This window comes from Vigna angularis, chromosome 5, assembly GCF_016808095.1.
Source record: "Vigna angularis cultivar LongXiaoDou No.4 chromosome 5, ASM1680809v1, whole genome shotgun sequence".
NCBI classification, from domain to species: domain Eukaryota; kingdom Viridiplantae; phylum Streptophyta; class Magnoliopsida; order Fabales; family Fabaceae; genus Vigna; species Vigna angularis.
The window spans coordinates 22,186,422-22,206,602 of record NC_068974.1 but is presented as its reverse complement, the minus strand read 5'-3'; the positions used below and the strand labels follow the sequence as shown (position 1 = coordinate 22,206,602).

Sequence of the window (20,181 nt, the reverse complement as noted above, 5' to 3'; positions counted from 1 at the left end):
AAATATTAGTTTTGATGTGATATTACCTAAAATTTTAGTTATTCTTTTTTATTTTTAGTTTTTTATTTATTTAAGTTAGTGCTGGTTAAAGCTACACTAAATATATATTGTAACATTTTAATTTTAGCTCCTACCAGTGATAAAATAAGATGTTATAAAATTGATAAAACAAAATAGAATTGTCTCAATTTATAGATAATATTAATACAATTATCTAAAAGAAAATAACCATAATAATAAATATATCTAAAAGAGCTAAATGTAACCATTAGACAACCACGAAGACACTTTGCAGCATCACCATCCTCCACCAAAGATACTTCAACACATGTCCCTCATCTGCTCACATCACTAAAGTGATCTTCACAAAAAAAAAAAACAAATTGCATACCAAAGACGACAAAAGAAACAATAGATTGAGCTAGTGTTCAAAGGAAAAAATCATAAACAATTTAACACATCACATATTAGTTCAATATTTGTAACTCTATAACTAATATAAACATATAATCATTTGACTCTAGACTCAATTATTCAGATACATGTTTTGACATGTATTCAATATAGGTATATACCCGTAGTAGTATTTATACTCTGTAGAGTCATAAACGCAGGGGTTATCACCCTACGGCTAATAAGGTTAATCTTTCACACTTGTGACCAAAAGTTCAAGGTAAAGACCTTTTGCCATTCTTTCTCCCACTCCATTTATCTCTATGGGGGTTAAATGGTTGGTAGTGTATCAATATACCTACTTTCATAACTCACATATGTCATAGCACACACTACATCATGTCATCACTGATTCCTCCTTATATTGGTTCCAATCATTCTTAATTAGACACCATAAACTACTCATCACATTATCATACATGAATTAAACACTATATACTCACAATGATAAAAAATATATCTACAAAAGATAGCAAAAGTTAGTACGATTAAGATGTATGCAAAGATAAGACGACAAGATGCAGGCCTTATGACAAAAATTTTATTAGAATGAGTCTTGGCCTTTAATTTATTTTTGCTTTCACTTTGTTTGGAACATTCCCCATAATGAAATGAAGAAGCAAAGTGATGTTTTTGAAAAGAAGAGTCAAGGTATTTACCTGTGAATGAAGAATTTAACAACATGCATACATGTTTCTTCTCTTGAGAAGGTTGCTTTTCCAACCTATCTTCTTCTTTTCTTTCCTTTTCAATTTTCATTTTGATTTTTATTTCATCCTCTTTCACTTGTTCAGGTGTAAGAGGAATCAATGTGATTTTATTTCCCTTGTAGAGAAAAGTTATTTTGTTTGTGTAACCATCATGAGTGGAGTTATGATCATATTGCCATGGCCTACCAAGTATACATGTCCAGCATCCATTGGAACAACATCACATAAAACTTTTTCTTCATAGTTTCCAATGAATATTGGTGTGGTTACTTGAGTTTTAACTACTATTTCTTCATCCTCTTTGATCCACTGAATCTTGTAAGGCTTAGGATGAGGAATAGTGGGTAAGGCCAATTTATCCACCACTCTAGAACTACAACAATTGCAAAAGGAACCATTATCCACAATTAATGAACAAATTTTTTCAAAAACTTTGCATCTTGTTCGGAATAGGTTCTCCCTTTGGGATTGTTCTAGTTCTTTAGATTGACTTCCAAGAAGTCTTCTTATCAACAATAACTCTCCCTCACAAGGTAAAGCTTCTTCCTCAGATATGGAAGTATCTGAATCACTAGATGAATCATTGTCGCAACCGGAATCGCGACGGGACGACGATCCAAAAAGAAACGGGTTTGGAAAAGAGATTTGGAGTCGCCACCATAGTTTATTCTGGAAAACTACGGAAAAACCATAAAATAATAAGACACGGTCCACGAAAACCAGATTTTGGGTTCGGGAGTCGGTTACGTGTAGGGAAGGTATTAGCACCCTACAACGCCTGCCCGAAGGCAGTACCTTTAACTAAATGCACGAATATGATGTGGTTTTCAAAATGTTTAACTAGTCCCTAAAATAAAATTCTAAATAAACAAAATATATTTTTTAGTTTTTTGGGCCCGACAAGGATGGACCTTGCTCCTACGTATTCTCATTCAAAATGAGAAATCAGGGTTACGTAGTTCTTTCTGAAACTGTTTGAGAAATTTGTTTGGAAATGATTTTGTATTTTTGGGAAATGAACCTGACAAGGACTGGCCTTGCTCCTACGTATCTCCATTTTTGGTGAAGAATCAAGGGTAACGTAGTTCTAGCTGAAAGATTACTTGTAGCCGGGAATATTTTAGTATTTTTAATAAAGAAGGAAAAGGTTTTCTAGCACAAGGCCTACGCGAGCGGTCGCACGTGTGCTTAAACCTTTTCAAATATTTTTATTTGATTTTTAACTTTTGTAAAAGAAAAGGAAAAGGTTTTTTAGCACAAGGCCTACACGAGCGGTCGCACGTGTGCTTAAAACCTTTTCAAAATATTTTTATTTGATTTTTAACTTTTGTAAAAGAAAAGGAAAAGGTTTTTTAGCACAAGGCCTACGCGAGCGGTCGCACGTGTGCTTAAAACCTTTTCAAAATATTTTTATTTGATTTTTAACTTTTGTAAAAGAAAAGGAAAAGGTTTTTTTTAGCACAAGGCCTACGCGAGCGGTCGCACGTGTGCTTAAAACCTTTTCAAAATATTTTTATTTGATTTTTAACTTTTGTAAGAGAAAAGGAAAAGGTTTTTTTAGCACAAGGCCTACGCGAGCGGTCGCACGTGTGCTTAAAACCTTTTCAAAATATTTTTATTTGATTTTTAACTTTTGTAAAAGAAAAGGAAAAGGTTTTTTTAGCACAAGGCCTACGCGAGCGGTCGCACGTGTGCTTAAACCTTTTCAAAATATTTTTTTGTAAATTCTTTTTATTTAAACTATAAATATTGTATTATTAAATATATATTTTAAGATAAGTAGATGTCTAAAATAAATAGATAAAACAAAATAAAATAAGACAATAAAAGAAAATAAAATGAACAAACAAAAGAAATGGAAGTGCTGAACGGACGCTGGGAAGAGATTCAGAATAACGAACGTTCGTTGGGGGAGAAGACGAACGCCCATTGGGGAACATAACGGACGGACGTTTAAAAATGTGAGCTGAATGACGAGCGTTCGTTGGGCAGATGGTGAACGGACGCTAAAATACGAGCGTTCGCTGTGGAAGTGACGAACGAGCGCTAAGTAACGAGCGTTCGCTGTGGAAGTGGCGGACGAGCGCTAAATAACGAGCGTTCGCTGTGGAAGTGGCGAACGAGCGCTAAGTAACGAGCGTTCGTTGTGGGGAGATGACGAACGAGCGCTCATTGGTGAGAATGTTGAACGAACGGTCAAAAAGGCTTAAGGATAACGAGCGTTCGCTCGTTTAGATAACTAGCACTCGTTGGTTTTCATAACGAGCGTTCGTGTTGGGGAGATGGCGAACGAACGCTATATAACGAGCGTTCCAAAAGAGGCCCAAGGCTCCCGGACGTACGCTCATTTCTGGGCCCGGCCCACATGGTTAATTTCTAACCTAGAATTTTCTAGGGGTTCAGGAGGTTCATCCTCATTCCCACTCCCCAGCTCACGCCTTCTCCAGAGACCCAAGGTTTCCTTCTCGACACCACAAGCTCACCGCCGCCTCTGCCATAGCCGGCCACCGTCGCCTCAAACAGAACGTTCCTTGGCCTCACCGGCGATACCTCGCGCCACCAGAACCACCGTCAGCCAAGACACCACCGTCTCCACTTCTCTCTCTTCGAAAACCAGCGATTCTCAGGGATGGTTTTCCTCCGTCTTCATCTCCGATCCGCTCGCGCCATCATCATCCATCAACATCAACTTCACCATTGCTAAAACCTCCACGACGAACACGACCACTGTCACGATAATGTCCCTCCCCGTGCCTATACTCGTCCACCTCCTCGGCCACCCACACGGTCACCATCACCTACCAGGACGACCTTAGCGACGCCACTGCCACCACCACACAGCAGACTACTACTTCCAAACCGCCAACCACGAAACAATCAGCTACTCTCTTCCTCTCATTCGATGATTTTCTCGAAGACCGAATGCCCCCCTGCAACACCATTTTTCCCTCTCTGCCTCCCCTAATTTTTAATGTTTACTGATGGGTTTAATGTTGGCTGAACCTCGTTAATTTGGTATTGGAAGAGATGAGTGTGTTGTGTGCATTTGAGCGTGAAGGGGATAGATGATTCTGATGATGGTGCATGGGCTGACGAGATAAGGGGTGAATGGAGCTTATGCAGTAAGCATATATGATGAATCTGAATGTACAGGTGAACAAAAGACCTACCTGCTGTTATGGCTGCTGCTACTGCTAGCTGTGTAGCTGGTGATCTCTTCTCGCCGGTGCCGGTGCCAATGCTGACTCTGGATGATGATTCCAGATGATAGTTCCCTGCGTGCTCTTTCTCCCTTTTTTCTCTCTCTGATCCAACCAAATTCTGCTCCCCAAAATCTTGGAATTATCCTATCCTAACCACCTGGTCCCCCCTGTTGAGACACGCCTCCTACGTACCCCTTTTCCACGTTTTTTGTTTATTTGTTTTTTTATTTTATTTTATTTTTATTTTATTATTTTTTTTCAATTTTATTTTTAATTATTTTTAATTTTAATTTTATTTTTCAATTTTTTTAACTATTTTATTTAATTAACTTTATTAAAACAAATTGAAAATAAGAAATAAAATAAAAATTGAATTAAAAGCAAATATCTAGATACATAAAAAAAAAATAAAATAAAAAGATAAAATAAAAGAAAAATAATAAAAACACATTTTTTCAACCCGGACAAAATTGGGTGTTGACAGCTGCCCCTCTTTACTTAGATATTACTAAATAATATGAAAAATTAATCTTTTCGTATTATTTAAGTAAAGCTAAGTAAAGATAAAGACACTAATTTTGTCCGGGTTTCAATCATGAAAGAAAACGAACAAAACAATTCAAGTTACGATGCCAAATGACCAATGTCAAGTAATAACAAAAACTAAAACCTGGATTTGACCATTGCCTCGCAGAGGGCCAAACTCACAGAACAGAAATTTAAACCCGACCATTGCCGTGCAGAGGGTCGATAATAGAAAATTAAAACCTGGATTTGACCATTGCCTCGCAGAGGGCCAAACTCACAGAACAGAAATTTAAACCCGACCATTGCCATGCAGAGGGTCGATAACAGAAAATTAAAACCTGGATTTGACCATTGCCTCGCAGAGGGCCAAACTCACAGAACAGAAATTTAAAAACCGACCATTGCCATGCAGAGGGCCGATAACAGAAAATTAAAACCTGGATTTGACCATTGCCTCGCAGAGGGCCAAACTCACAGAACAGAAATTTAAAAACCGACCATTGCCATGCAGAGGGCCGATAACAGAAAATTAAAACCTGGATTTGACCATTGCCTCGCAGAGGGCCAAACTCACAGAACAGAAATTTAAAAACCGACCATTGCCATGCAGAGGGCCGATAACAGAAAACTAAAACCTGGATTTGACCATTGCCTCGCAGAGGGCCAAACTCACAGAACAAAAATTTAAAATCGACCATTGCCACGCAGAGGGCCGATAACAGAAAACTAAAACCTGGATTTGACCATTGCCTCGCAGAGGGCCAAACTCACAGAACAAAAATTTAAATCCGACCATTGCCATGCAGAGGGCCGATAACAGAAAACTAAAACTTGGCTTGCAGCTTTGAAAAGTTGATAAATGCCGAGTAAAACATGAAGATTTTGCAAACAATTTTCCTCGCTTCCTCTGAGATGATGTTATGTCATGATGATGCATGGATGCATAGACACATGAGACCTTCATTTTTTCATTCATTTTTTATTTTATTTTTTTTTTTATTATTATTTTTTTTTTATTTTTATTTTTTATTTATATATATATATATATATATATATATATATATATATATATATATATATATATATATATATATATATATATATATATATATTTTTTTTGAAAATTCCATGCTTGGAATCCATTGTTAATATTGTCATCAAACACAATGTATGTTCAAAACGCATTTAAAAACAACGTTGATAGGTATAGAACCCTTTAATGAGCAGGAAGAAAGTGTAACCCCGAGTTAAAATTCTTTTTATCGCTTTTTGCAATCCCAATTAACTTGAACCCTGTATGATGTGGGAGGATGGTTATGAAAAACAAATGAATAATGATTTTCTGTGAGCAAAAATTAACGTATGTGTGTCCCTCATTTGGGGGAAAGTGCTATTACCATGTTGTGCTCCCATACTGCCCCAATTTTGTACAATGGAAAAGCGAAAAGATTTGGGTATGAAGGATCCCCCAAATTGGATGATCGTCGATTGACAGGGAGACCTCTCTTTTTTTTTTTTTTTTTTTTTTTTTTTTTTTGAAAATAACACTGAATTGTGTCATTCACCACATTATTCTGTTTCAAAGTTAAATTCGTGAGAAAGATTAGGACCAACAGTCTTCAGTCAGCGTGGACTTTTATGGGCTTGTACCGTGGTTAAAGGTCAAAGGGTTTTGAAAGAAAGGATAATGAAGGCCCAAATAATTGTTTGACGGTTAAAATCTTTAGACAAGAATCATTTGCAAGGTGCCCAGTCAACTGTCTTTAGGGATTTGAACTTCAGGCATATTTATTGTTGTTTTTTTTTTTTTTCCTTCGGATCATTCTTTTCGTTGCCCCTGTTGTGATCCTTTATGATTCTTTCCTTTTCATTCATTTTTTCCTTTTTCTTTGGATGCTTATGATGTACCCTTTTAAATTGACGTCGACCTGCTAATGATTCTTGTCTAGGGTGATGAAAACAATTATGCATTTTGGCTCAAAAGGGGTGCAATTGGTTGAACTGCTTTTGACGATTGGGTAACGAAAAACGGCCACACGTCACTCCGAATCTTGTTTGTCTGACTTTCTCTTGAGTTTAACCCTGAAACTAAACTATGTAGTACTTGACACATCAACTTCATTTTTCCTTTGTTTTGTTTCCTTTGTTTTCTCCTTCTTCTTCTCTCTTTTTTTTTATTTATTTTTTTATTTTATTTCATCTCCCTAATCAACGGATTATCGGTGATATGTAACATGATGAAAACTGCCCCAATATTAAGCATATGGCGAAATCCTTCGTCTTGTGGGAAACGAAAAAATTAGGGTTCAAGTAATGTGAATGCAGATGCTTTATCAAGAAAAGAACACCGGTTACACCCAAAACCTTGAATCAAGAAAAGGCTCACCAACGGTATTTTTTTCAAAACCTTTTTTTTTTTTTTTTTTTTTTTTGTGAAAATACTATGTCCATGACAACTTTATTAACAACAAACTCAACATGTGACCTTCTTTTTTTCGTTTTCCTTTTTCGACATCCTCCAGGACCGAGCTCACCAACCTGATATACCTGTGATGCTTTTATCAACATGCGTTTACTTATTTTCATTTTCATTTTTTCTTGATTACTTAACAGCTCAGCGTGACATGCAATATTTCAGATGGAATGCAAACAACCAAAATATGAATGAACTACGCGAACTTCCTTTATTAAAAAAAACACAGAGTACAATAATCTTTAACAATAATATCAACATCCCCTTAATAGCAACCACTATCACGGAATCATCATGCGTAAAACTTTTTTACTACATCAGAATTAACTGGCAATGGTAACTCCTCTCCGTCCATTCTCGTGAGAATTAGTGCCCCACCAGAAAATGCTTTTTTCACTACAAATGGCCCTTCATAATTTGGAGTCCATTTGCCTCTATGATCTTTTTGTATAGGTAAGATCTTCTTTAACACCAGCTCACCTTCATGAAATTCTCTTGGATGTACCTTTTTGTCAAATGCCTTCTTCATTCTTCTTTGGTACAATTGTCCATGGCATACTGCTGTTAATCTTTTTTCATCGATGAGATTGAGCTGGTCGAAACGAGCTTGAACCCACTCAGCCTCTTCTAATTGGGTTTCCATTAAAACTCGTAAGGACGGAATTTCCACTTCAAACGGAAGTACTGCTTCCATTCCATATACAAGCGAGAAAGGCGTTGCCCCAGTCGATGTTCGTACCAAAGTGCGATAACCATGTAAAGCAAAAGGAAGCATTTCATGCCAATCCTTATATGTGACCACCATCTTCTGCACAATCTTCTTGATATTTTTGTTAGCAGCCTCTACTGCCCCATTCATCTTTGGACGATAAGGAGAAGAATTAAGATGATGAATTTTGAACTCCTCACATAACTCTGTCATCATCTGGTTATTCAAGTTAGTGGCATTATCGGTGATGATCCTGTTAGGGAGCCCGTATCTGCAAATCAACTCCTTTTTTATGAACTTGGTCACCACCTTTCTAGTCACATTAGCATAAGAAGCAGCCTCAACCCACTTGGTGAAGTAGTCGATTGCGACTAATATGAAACGGTGTCCATTTGACGCCTTTGGCTCTATAGCTCCGATGACATCTATTCCCCACATCGAAAAGGGCCACGGTGCAGACAACACGTTCAATGTTGTGGGTGGCATATTGATATTACTTGCGTATACCTGGCATTTCTCACACTTTCTCACATTTGTACAGCAATCATTTTCCATAGTCAACCAAAAATACCCCGCTCTCAGTATCTTCCTGGCCATTGAGTGCCCATTCATGTGCGTGCCAAATGTACCCTCATGCACTTCTTTTAGTATCAATTCGGCTTCTTTTGCATCTACACATCTAAGGAGAACCATGTCATGATTCCTCTTATATAAAATATCCCCACTCAAAATGAAGCTGCCAACCAACCTCCTTAGCGCCCTTTTATCGTTTTCGGATGCCTTCTCTGGATATTCTCGAGTCTTAAGATAATGCTTGATATCAAAGTACCAAGGTTTACCATCTACTTCCTCCTCGATGAAATGACAATACACTGGCCCCGCATGACTCTTCATTTCAATCATTGGCAATTCTGCATCTTGATCAACTTCAAACATCGACGACAAGGTAGCCAACGCGTCTGCTAATTGATTATCTTCTCGCGGTATATGATTAAACGTGATGGAATCGAAATACTCAATTAATCCCCTGATGTAAGCTTGGTATGGAATTAATTTAGTATCCCTAGTCTCCCATTCTCCCTTCAATTGATGGATAACCAAAGCTGAATCTCCGTATACATCCAGAATTTTTGCTTTAGACTCTATTGCTGCTCGAATACCCATAGCACAGGCTTCGTATTCTGCGATATTATTTGTGCAATTAAAACACAACCTTGCCGTCATTGGAATGTATTGATTCTTAGGAGAGATAAGCACTGCCCCTATTCCATGCCCCATTACATTCGATGCCCCATCGAATAATACCGTCCAGGCTTTTTCATTTTTGTCATCTCTGTTCTCAGCAAATAAAGCCATGATATCTTCATCAGGAAACTCAGGTTGCATCGGCTGATAATCACTAATGGGTTGATGGGCTAAAAATTCTGCTAAAGAGCTACCCTTGATAGATTTCTGAGTAACATATACAATGTCGTATTCTGATAATAGCATCTGCCATCGAGCTATCCTTCCAGTGAGAGCGGGCTTTTCGAATATGTACTTGATAGGATCCATTTTAGATATCAACCAAGTAGAGTGACTCAACATGTATTGCCTTAAACGATGAGCAGCCCATGCCAGTGCACAACAAGTTCGCTCTAACGACGAATATCGTTGTTCGCAATCTGTGAACCTCTTGCTCAAGTAATATATGGCATGCTCTCTTTTCCCGTCTTCATCATGCTGACCCAATACGCAACCCATTGAATTATCCAGTACGGTCAAATACAAAATGAGCGGTCTTCCTGGCATAGGTGGACGCAATACAGGAGGGTCCTGCAGGTATTGTTTGATCTTTTCGAAAGCAACTTGACAATCTTCATTCCAGACTACAGCCTGATTTTTTCGTAGCAACTTGAACATTGGTTCACAAGTAGCAGTTAATTGGGAGATGAACCTAGCAATGTAGTTCAGCCTTCCCAGAAAACCTCGAACCTCCTTTTCTGTTCTGGGCGCAGGCATTTCCGTTATCGCTCTTACTTTGTCAGGATCAACTTCTACCCCTCTTTGGCTGACAATAAAGCCCAACAATTTTCCAGACTTTACTCCAAACGTACATTTCGTGGGATTTAACCTGAGTTTGTACTTTCTCAGTCTCTCAAATAATTTCCTTAGATTGAAAATATGCTCCTCTTCTGACTCCGACTTTGCAATCATGTCATCCACATAAACTTCAATTTCCTTATGCATCATATCATGAAAGAGTGTCACCATTGCCCTTTGGTATGTTGCCCCAGCATTCTTGAGTCCAAAAGACATCACCTTATAACAGAATGTTCCCCATAACGTGATAAAGGTCGTTTTTTCCATATCTTCCGGTGCCATTTTAATTTGATTATACCCCGAGAATCCGTCCATGAACGAAAATAACGAAAATTTGGCCGTATTATCAACCAGAGTATCGATGTGTGGTAACGGGAAATTATCTTTCGGACTTGCACGATTTAAATCACGATAGTCAACACACATTCGAACCTTCCCATCCTTCTTAGGCACTGGTACAACATTCGCTACCCATTGTGGGTATCTTGCCACAGCCAAAAATCCTGCGTCAAATTGCTTTTGGACCTCTTCTTTAATTTTTAAGGACATTTCCGGCTTCATTCTTCTCAGTTTTTGCTTGACTGGAGGGCATTCCGTCTTGAGTGGGAGCCTATGCTGCACAATATCGGTATCTAGACCCGGCATGTCATTGTAAGACCACGCGAACACATCTTTAAATTCCTTCAACAGTACACGCAATCTTTCCCTCACTTCCGTTTTCATACTAGTACCGATTTTCACCTCCTTTATCTCATCCTTCTCTCCCAAGTTGAGTATTTCAATCTCCTCCTGATGGGGTTTTATCTCCTTAGATTCTTGTTCCACTAATCTCAACAATTCTGGAGAGGGTTCCACATCATCTTCGAAATCATCTTCCGTATTATTGATAGGGTGCTCAAAATTAGGAACATTGATATCATTATTTTCAAAACAATCATTGTCACATCTGCATCATTTAAATTTATGAAAAAGTATAAATAAATAAGATAAACAAAGAAAAATGCCAAATGATGATGAAATGCATCTTTATTATCACGCTGAGTGAAAAGTAAAAAAGAATCAATCCGCAAAATCTCAGTTCTAAAGCCCCAATCGAAACTATAAGCTTAATTAAAACTATTACATTTTGTTCATATTAAGCATCATAGGTAAATCCAGTGTTTCCCAATTGTTGAGTTGAGTATCAGGGGAGCAAGCCCACACAAAGCTCAAACTTTGAGTCCTTTCTTCATCCTTCACAGCTGCTATCTGGCCAGTGTTGATCCACCCTGCACTGCGGAAGCTTTCCTTGATGTCAACAATGTGAATTTTGCTCTCTTTGGGCCCTCGTCTTTCTGCACGGGCCAAACTGCGTTCCTTTCTTTCTTCAATCATCCTTTTCCTGTCTTCCTTGGTAGGTTTGTACCCCAAGCCATATCTGTTCTTGTTTTCAACGATTTCTATAGGGAATGCTCGCCCCTGCCGATATTTGCCCAAACCTTCCCCATATACATAGCCCCCTTTTATCATAATCTTGGCCATCATAATAGAAGCACATGATAGACGAGGATTTACTGGAAACGGTTCCACACAAGCATTTCCCACAATCTCCAACGACTGGAAGGCTGTCTCGAGAGCTTCTTCAGCCGCCTCGATGTAGCGTGTGGATGATGGCCCACTCACAAGAAGATCTTCTTCTCCTGATACTATCACCAGCTTATCTCCCATCACATACTTCAACTTCTGGTGTAGTGTAGAAGGCACAACCCCAGCCGAATGAATCCAGGGGCGTCCCAACAGACAACTATAAGCTGGCAGGATATCCATAACCTGGAATGTTATTTGAAAGACACACGGGCCAACTTGCATTGGTAAATCCACCTCTCCCATCACTTCTCTTTTACTGCCATCGAACGCCCTCACAATCATTGAACTCGGCCTCATATGCATTCCTTCGCAAGGTAGCTTTTCCAAGGTTGTTTTCGGCATAACATTCAAGGAGGACCCATTGTCCACTAAAACACGCGCAATAACATGATCCAGGCATTTCACAGAGACGTGAAGAGCCTTGTTATGCCCTCTTCCCTCAGCAGGTATCTCTTCATCCGTAAAGGTGAGATAATTATTAGCAACAATATTGCCAACAATACCTTCGAATTTATTCAACGAAATACCTTGCTCCACATGAGCCTCACTGAGTATCTTCATTAACAACTTTCTGTGTGATGCCGAATGCATGAGCAAATCTAACAAGGATATACGAGCAGGCATACGATTTAACTATTCCACTACCTTATATTCACTTTGTTGTATGAATTTTAAAAATTCACAAGCCTCCTCTTCAGAAACCTCTCTCCTCTCTTCCTTGTCGGGGATCTCCTCTGTCTGTGCACCCTTCCCCTTTAAGAATTCTTTTGCCTTCGCAGCCATCGTTGTTTCCTTATCATTGACTCTTTCTTGTGCCAACTCTGGTGATGTGAAAATTCGACCACTCCTAGTCATTCCACCTATCCCTGATATGTTTTTGACGACAGGGTCAACGCTTTGTGCTTCGCTTGACGCATGTGTCCCATATCTCCATGGGACGGCTTTTTCGTTCTTGTAAGGAAAAGGAGTTGGTACACGGATAACAACGGGCGACCTTCCTTGAGTTGGTGGGATAGAGGTAGTCTTAGTGAAACGAATCACCAATGGTTCTGGTAAACTCATGCCGGATTCATCACCAGTTTGTGCAAATACATTTCCCTCCTCTTTCTTGTAGCATACCTGCATCAGGCCACGATCTAACAGGTCTTGCAGAATTTCTTCAAACTTAACACACTCCTCAATAGAGTGCTCAGCATCTGGGTGGAGCGCGCATGCCATACTCTCATTATAATCACCCTTCACGATACCCACTTTCAGCAACGCCTCCAAAATAAACCTCCTAGAGCTCATGACTTCTTTCACATTTCTCACCAGCTCATGTTCTTTCACTTCAACAGCATTCGTCGAAGCACTTCCATGCCCTGATAAAGGATTGGACTCGACACTAGGCTTATCCTCTTGGAACTTTAACCACCCGGAATCAATTAGAGTCTGCACTTTATGCTTGAAAGCCAGACACCTCTCAGTGGAATGACCAGTGGCCCCTCCATGATAACTACACTTTGCATCTGCATCATAACCTCTTGGATACGGAGGCTGCAAAGGCTTCAGGGGACAAACGACAACTAGCCCTTGTTTGATAAGCTGAGGCAATAATTCCGTATAAGTTGTAGGAATTGGAGTAAAGTTAACATAATTTCTTTCCTGGTTCCTTCTTGGATAAGCATTTGGACCCACATTCATATTGGAACCTACATTTGCCCCTCCCCTCCAATTGTTCGTCGGGATGTATTGTGGTTGATAGTATCCCGGTTGTTGTTGAGGCCTAATTTGATGACCAAATGACGCATTAGTTGCATGTGGATGTTGACCCCAGTATGGTCGATAGTTATGAGTGGGAACCTGACCTCTCCACACCGGGGTTGCAGATGTTGCATGCACATCTCCTTCCTTTCTTTTTCCTGAGTTGAAGTTGGGTTTTTTAGAATGTGCAACCACCGATGAGCCATATGCAATTTTCCCATTCTTCAACCCGATCTCTATCCGCTCGCCTATCACGATGATATCGGCAAAATTTGAAGATACATTTCCCACCATATGTTCATAGAATGGTGGTTGGAGCGTATTAACAAACATTGCCACCATTTCTCTATCATACAAAGGTGGCTCAACTTGTGCAGCCAATTCCCTCCACCGCTGAGCATACTCCTTAAAAGTTTCGTTGTCTTTCTTTGACATGTTTTGCAGCTGTAAACGATCTGGCGCAACATGTGTATTATATATATACTGCTTCACAAAAGCATCAGCCAAGTCCGCCCAACAACGAATTCGAGTCGGCTCTAAATGGGTATACCAGTTTAACGCCACTCCAGCCAAACTATCTTGAAAAACATGGATGAGCAGCTGCTCATCATAAGCATATGCAGCCATCTTTCTACAAAACATGGTTAGATGGCTCTTTGGGCATGTATTTCCCTTATACTTCTCAAAATCTGGCGCTTTGAACTTATGTGGTATTTTGACGCCAGGAACCAAGCTCAATCTAGAAACATCCCCAAATCCATAACTTTCATACCCCTCAACAGCCCTCAATCTTGCCTCTAGGCTCTCCAGTTTATCCTTCGCCCCATCAACATTACTAGTTACCCCCTGAAACAAAGTATATGGCGCAGCCTTTGTAGAAAAGCCCTCTCCGGTAATCACAGGTGGCACCGGGGTTACTCGTACTCCATCAGTCATGCTTGCATACATCCCTTCATTTACCATAGGTGCAGACATTACAACAGGTCCCTGAGTACTGATTGGCGGTACGTTAGCAGTGGTAGGGAAAGAGAATGAAGTATGCTCCCCTTCTGTGTATTCTCCCACAGGTGGGGTGTAACCTGGAGGCAATCCATACATTGGGAATGAAACAGATTGGCTCCCAGCATTGAACAACGGAGGGTAATATTGAGCACTTCCCTCAACTTGCGCAGGGGTCACCCCTCCCGTAGTCTTCAGGGCTTCGAGAGCCGCCAAAATCTGGGCCATCTGATCCTTCAACTGGCTGACATCGGCCTTAATAGATTCGTGTGACTGCTCCCAATTCTCCATGACCTTCGAATTAGCTCTGGTCCTGTACGGATGTCTTGGAAAACTTGCCGTTGTTTTCTCACTTGTACTGATGATTATTTTTTATTAAATTAGATAAGGATGAAAAATGCAAAAAGAAAACATGATGCATGCTAGTGATAAGTGGAAATCACAAGATAACAATGACAATACTGATGGAAAATTAACACAAGCCGATACCAAACAAACATCCCCTATCTTTCATTTCAAGAAAATTTGATCCATTACATCGTCTAAGGAACAAAACACATAATTCTGATGTACATCAATCCCGCGCTCGAGCAATGAAAGATTTCATCTCTCGCACCAACCATTTACAATGATTAATAAACAATTCTATTTCCGCTGGTGAGTTACAAAAATGAGTGCTTGCTTCAGCATTCGACACCATCCTGGGGATGTCTTCAATTGCCCCGTTTGCCAAAGCAGCCAACTGAGAGAATCTTTCCTTCCAGTGCTTTACAGCCATTTCTTGCTCGGCGATGTGCTCTTCCATTCGCTTTATCAAGGCCTGATGCCTTTCTTCAAATTCTATCGACCTCCATCGCTCCTCCTGTTCCTCGATATATTCCTCCATTTGTTTTATCAGAGTTCGATGCTCTTCCTCTGCTTCTGTTAGCTTCCAACGCTCCCGATTCATATCCGCTTCAAACGACATGGCCATCTCTTTCATCTCATGCCCCGCTTTTTCTATCTGAATCTGCGCTTCTCTTAATCTCTTCAGGGCTTCTCGCTTATCTCTTTTGGCTTCTTCGTAGAGGTGCTTCCACTCCTTTCCCTCTTCTAAAGCCATCTTCTTCTCATTTACCCTCATGGATAATTCCTTACTCGCGGCAACTAGATCCTGTTTCACTCGAAATGTGTAATCCCTCTCAGCCTTCTGGCTTTTGACAAGGTTTTCATAAGCCCGCGACTTTTCTTCATTATCATTTTTCATATCCACAAGATCATTACGCGCCCTTTGTAATTCGTTTTCCAACCTGGCATTCCTCATTTTCAATTTCTCCATCTCAGCTTTTAATTGTTGCACCTCTTCACTTTCTGGAGCTTGGGATGGTCCTTCACTAACTGATTGATCCTTGATTGGCCTGAAAGGCAGCTTGACCACTTTCACTCTCTCCAGAATCCAGGTGTGATAACTAACCCTGCTATCCACTACTCCATCCCTCAAGTCCTTCTCTGCTCGAACAACATTTTCCCATGCACTTTTAACCTTTCTTAACAGTTCGATGAAATGCCCGTCTTCGTAATAAATGAATAGGGTAGCAAGGTAATCTGATGAAGGTGCCCCTTTCATGGGATGCCCAAATTGTCTTTGCACCAAAAGAGGGTTGTAATTTATACAGTACCGGGCACCTATGAGAGGCACGTTAGGAAAACTACCACAATGCTGGATAGCCAGTTTATTTCCGAGCCAAGGAAGGCGCCATTTTATACTTCTTTCGCTCAAACCAGCAAGGAATCGGGCCCAATCGTTTCCTCCTTTACCTTTAAGCCCTTGGTGTGACAAAGTCTCCGATAGACTCTTGACATCGACCATCTCCTTAAACACGCGCGCTGTCATCCATATATACAACGCCGGTAAGCAACAAAGAATCTTCTTTCCCTTTCTCTCATGGCAGAAACTTAAGGACCCATAAACATCCGCAAGGACTGCTGTTACAGGATTCTCTGATCTGGTTTTACTCGCCACGAAGACGTCTATCGCGGCGTAATCCACGAATTCTTCTATTTTGGGAAACAAGACAATGCCATATATGGTGAGGGCTAATACATCCATGAAAGTTTCCCAATCCTCTTTATCAGCCAGGTGATGTAAATACTGCTCTAGATATCCCTGTGATAACCCATGCAATTGATTCCTCATCATCATCCTGTCTTCAAGTTCCTTGGGATGTAATTTCATAATGGTAGCAATGGTGGGTATAGAGGCATGATGCTCTAAATGTTGATAGGGAGTGGTGCCCTCCAGTGGCAAACCTAAGATATGCTCGAACTCCTCTATGGTTGGCGCCAACTGAAAGTCTTGAAATGTGAAACATCGAAGCGGAGAATCATAATATTGTGCCAAGGCTGTGATAGCGGGTATTTGTACTTCAACCTCCATTAAATTCAACAAATTTCCATATCTTCTCTGAAAGGTTTCCCTCTTCATAGTTTTAAGCCTCTTGCCCAAGTTTATCAGCCCGGTCAAATTTCCAACCTGGGTCCTTAGACTATACTTCTTTCTTAAATCGGAAGAGTCGGTGTGCTGTGTAGCATCGGATCTTGTGTTAACATCCATCTCGTATGAAGTCAAGTAGGTACCTGTGATTTCCCTTAAAATTAACATGTTACTAAATGATGTATGAATATGATGCATGATAATAAAACAACATGACGAAACAAAGCACATGCATGGTATAAAATGGAATGTCACAAAAAAAAATGAACAGCGTGAGGGTTACAGAAGTACATATTCCTCCCATCGTGCCCTACCAAAGGTTCACTGCTTGGAGTTCAAGGTCAAGTATATGCAATCTCACAAGGATGATTCCCTGAACCTAAAGGTCAAAGGTCACTAGAGCTATGGCCCCCTTCATAGCATCTCCACAACAGTCGAGTAATCAACTAGGTGTGGAAACACATATGAAGAGAACAGACTCTAGCTGGAGTTCTCACGATAGCCAAACAGGAAGTACATCCCAGAGTGACACCGCTACACAACCCCTCTAATTCTAAGCTACGCTCAGACCCGGGTATAGGGCCCCACTCATGATATGCTAGAAGTGTGTGTGTGAAGGGAGGAAATTATGCACACCCAAACCCTCACCTGCAAAACAACCAGAAAAATTCCCAGGCAGATATGAACATATTGTCTACCCTAGGGTTCAATATTCAACAGTTATTGCAGTTATTCTAAATATCAAGCACAAATAGAGAAAAGGGAAAGAAAAACACATAAGCAAAAACAACATCGAATTCGCGCATTTAATTAAATGGCTCGACTCTCTAAACATCCCCAGTGGAGTCGCCATCTGTCGCAACCGGAATCGCGACGGGACGACGATCCAAAAAGAAACGGGTTTGGAAAAGAGATTTGGAGTCGCCACCATAATTTATTCTGGAAAACTACGGAAAAACCATAAAATAATAAGACACGGTCCACGAAAACCAGATTTTGGGTTCGGGAGTCGGTTACGTGTAGGGAAGGTATTAGCACCCTACAACGCCTGCCCGAAGGCAGTACCTTTAACTAAATGCACGAATATGATGTGGTTTTCAAAATGTTTAACTAGTCCCTAAAATAAAATTCTAAATAAACAAAATATATTTTTTAGTTTTTTGGGCCCGACAAGGATGGACCTTGCTCCTACGTATTCTCATTCAAAATGAGAAATCAGGGTTACGTAGTTCTTTCTGAAACTGTTTGAGAAATTTGTTTGGAAATGATTTTGTATTTTTGGGAAATGAACCTGACAAGGACTGGCCTTGCTCCTACGTATCTCCATTTTTGGTGAAGAATCAAGGGTAACGTAGTTCTAGCTGAAAGATTACTTGTAGCCGGGAATATTTTAGTATTTTTAATAAAGAAGGAAAAGGTTTTCTAGCACAAGGCCTACGCGAGCGGTCGCACGTGTGCTTAAACCTTTTCAAATATTTTTATTTGATTTTTAACTTTTGTAAAAGAAAAGGAAAAGGTTTTTTAGCACAAGGCCTACACGAGCGGTCGCACGTGTGCTTAAAACCTTTTCAAATATTTTTATTTGATTTTTAACTTTTGTAAAAGAAAAGGAAAAGGTTTTTTAGCACAAGGCCTACGCGAGCGGTCGCACGTGTGCTTAAAACCTTTTCAAAATATTTTTATTTGATTTTTAACTTTTGTAAAAGAAAAGGAAAAGGTTTTTTTTAGCACAAGGCCTACGCGAGCGGTCGCACGTGTGCTTAAAACCTTTTCAAAATATTTTTATTTGATTTTTAACTTTTGTAAGAGAAAAGGAAAAGGTTTTTTTAGCACAAGGCCTACGCGAGCGGTCGCACGTGTGCTTAAAACCTTTTCAAAATATTTTTATTTGATTTTTAACTTTTGTAAAAGAAAAGGAAAAGGTTTTTTTAGCACAAGGCCTACGCGAGCGGTCGCACGTGTGCTTAAACCTTTTCAAAATATTTTTTTGTAAATTCTTTTTATTTAAACTATAAATATTGTATTATTAAATATATATTTTAAGATAAGTAGATGTCTAAAATAAATAGATAAAACAAAATAAAATAAGACAATAAAAGAAAATAAAATGAACAAACAAAAGAAATGGAAGTGCCGAACGGACGCTGGGAAGAGATTCAGAATAACGAACGTTCGTTGGGGGAGAAGACGAACGCCCATTGGGGAACATAACGGACGGACGTTTAAAAATGTGAGCTGAATGACGAGCGTTCGTTGGGCAGATGGTGAACGGACGCTAAAATACGAGCGTTCGCTGTGGAAGTGACGAACGAGCGCTAAGTAACGAGCGTTCGCTGTGGAAGTGGCGGACGAGCGCTAAATAACGAGCGTTCGCTGTGGAAGTGGCGAACGAGCGCTAAGTAACGAGCGTTCGTTGTGGGGAGATGACGAACGAGCGCTCATTGGTGAGAATGTTGAACGAACGGTCAAAAAGGCTTAAGGATAACGAGCGTTCGCTCGTTTAGATAACTAGCACTCGTTGGTTTTCATAACGAGCGTTCGTGTTGGGGAGATGGCGAACGAACGCTATATAACGAGCGTTCCAAAAGAGGCCCAAGGCTCCCGGACGTACGCTCATTTCTGGGCCCGGCCCACATGGTTAATTTCTAACCTAGAATTTTCTAGGGGTTCAGGAGGTTCATCCTCATTCCCACTCCCCAGCTCACGCCTTCTCCAGAGACCCAAGGTTTCCTTCTCGACACCACAAGCTCACCGCCGCCTCTGCCATAGCCGGCCACCGTCGCCTCAAACAGAACGTTCCTTGGCCTCACCGGCGATACCTCGCGCCACCAGAACCACCGTCAGCCAAGACACCACCGTCTCCACTTCTCTCTCTTCGAAAACCAGCGATTCTCAGGGATGGTTTTCCTCCGTCTTCATCTCCGATCCGCTCGCGCCATCATCATCCATCAACATCAACTTCACCATTGCTAAAACCTCCACGACGAACACGACCACTGTCACGATAATGTCCCTCCCCGTGCCTATACTCGTCCACCTCCTCGGCCACCCACACGGTCACCATCACCTACCAGGACGACCTTAGCGACGCCACTGCCACCACCACACAGCAGACTACTACTTCCAAACCGCCAACCACGAAACAATCAGCTACTCTCTTCCTCTCATTCGATGATTTTCTC

General features: G+C 40.4%; 1 pseudogene; it reads right to left on the bottom strand.

Moving 5' to 3' along the window:
- Positions 1-7,659: 7,659 nt before the first annotated feature.
- Positions 7,660-14,817, bottom strand: LOC128196681 (uncharacterized; annotated as a pseudogene).
- Positions 14,818-20,181: the final 5,364 nt, after the last annotated feature.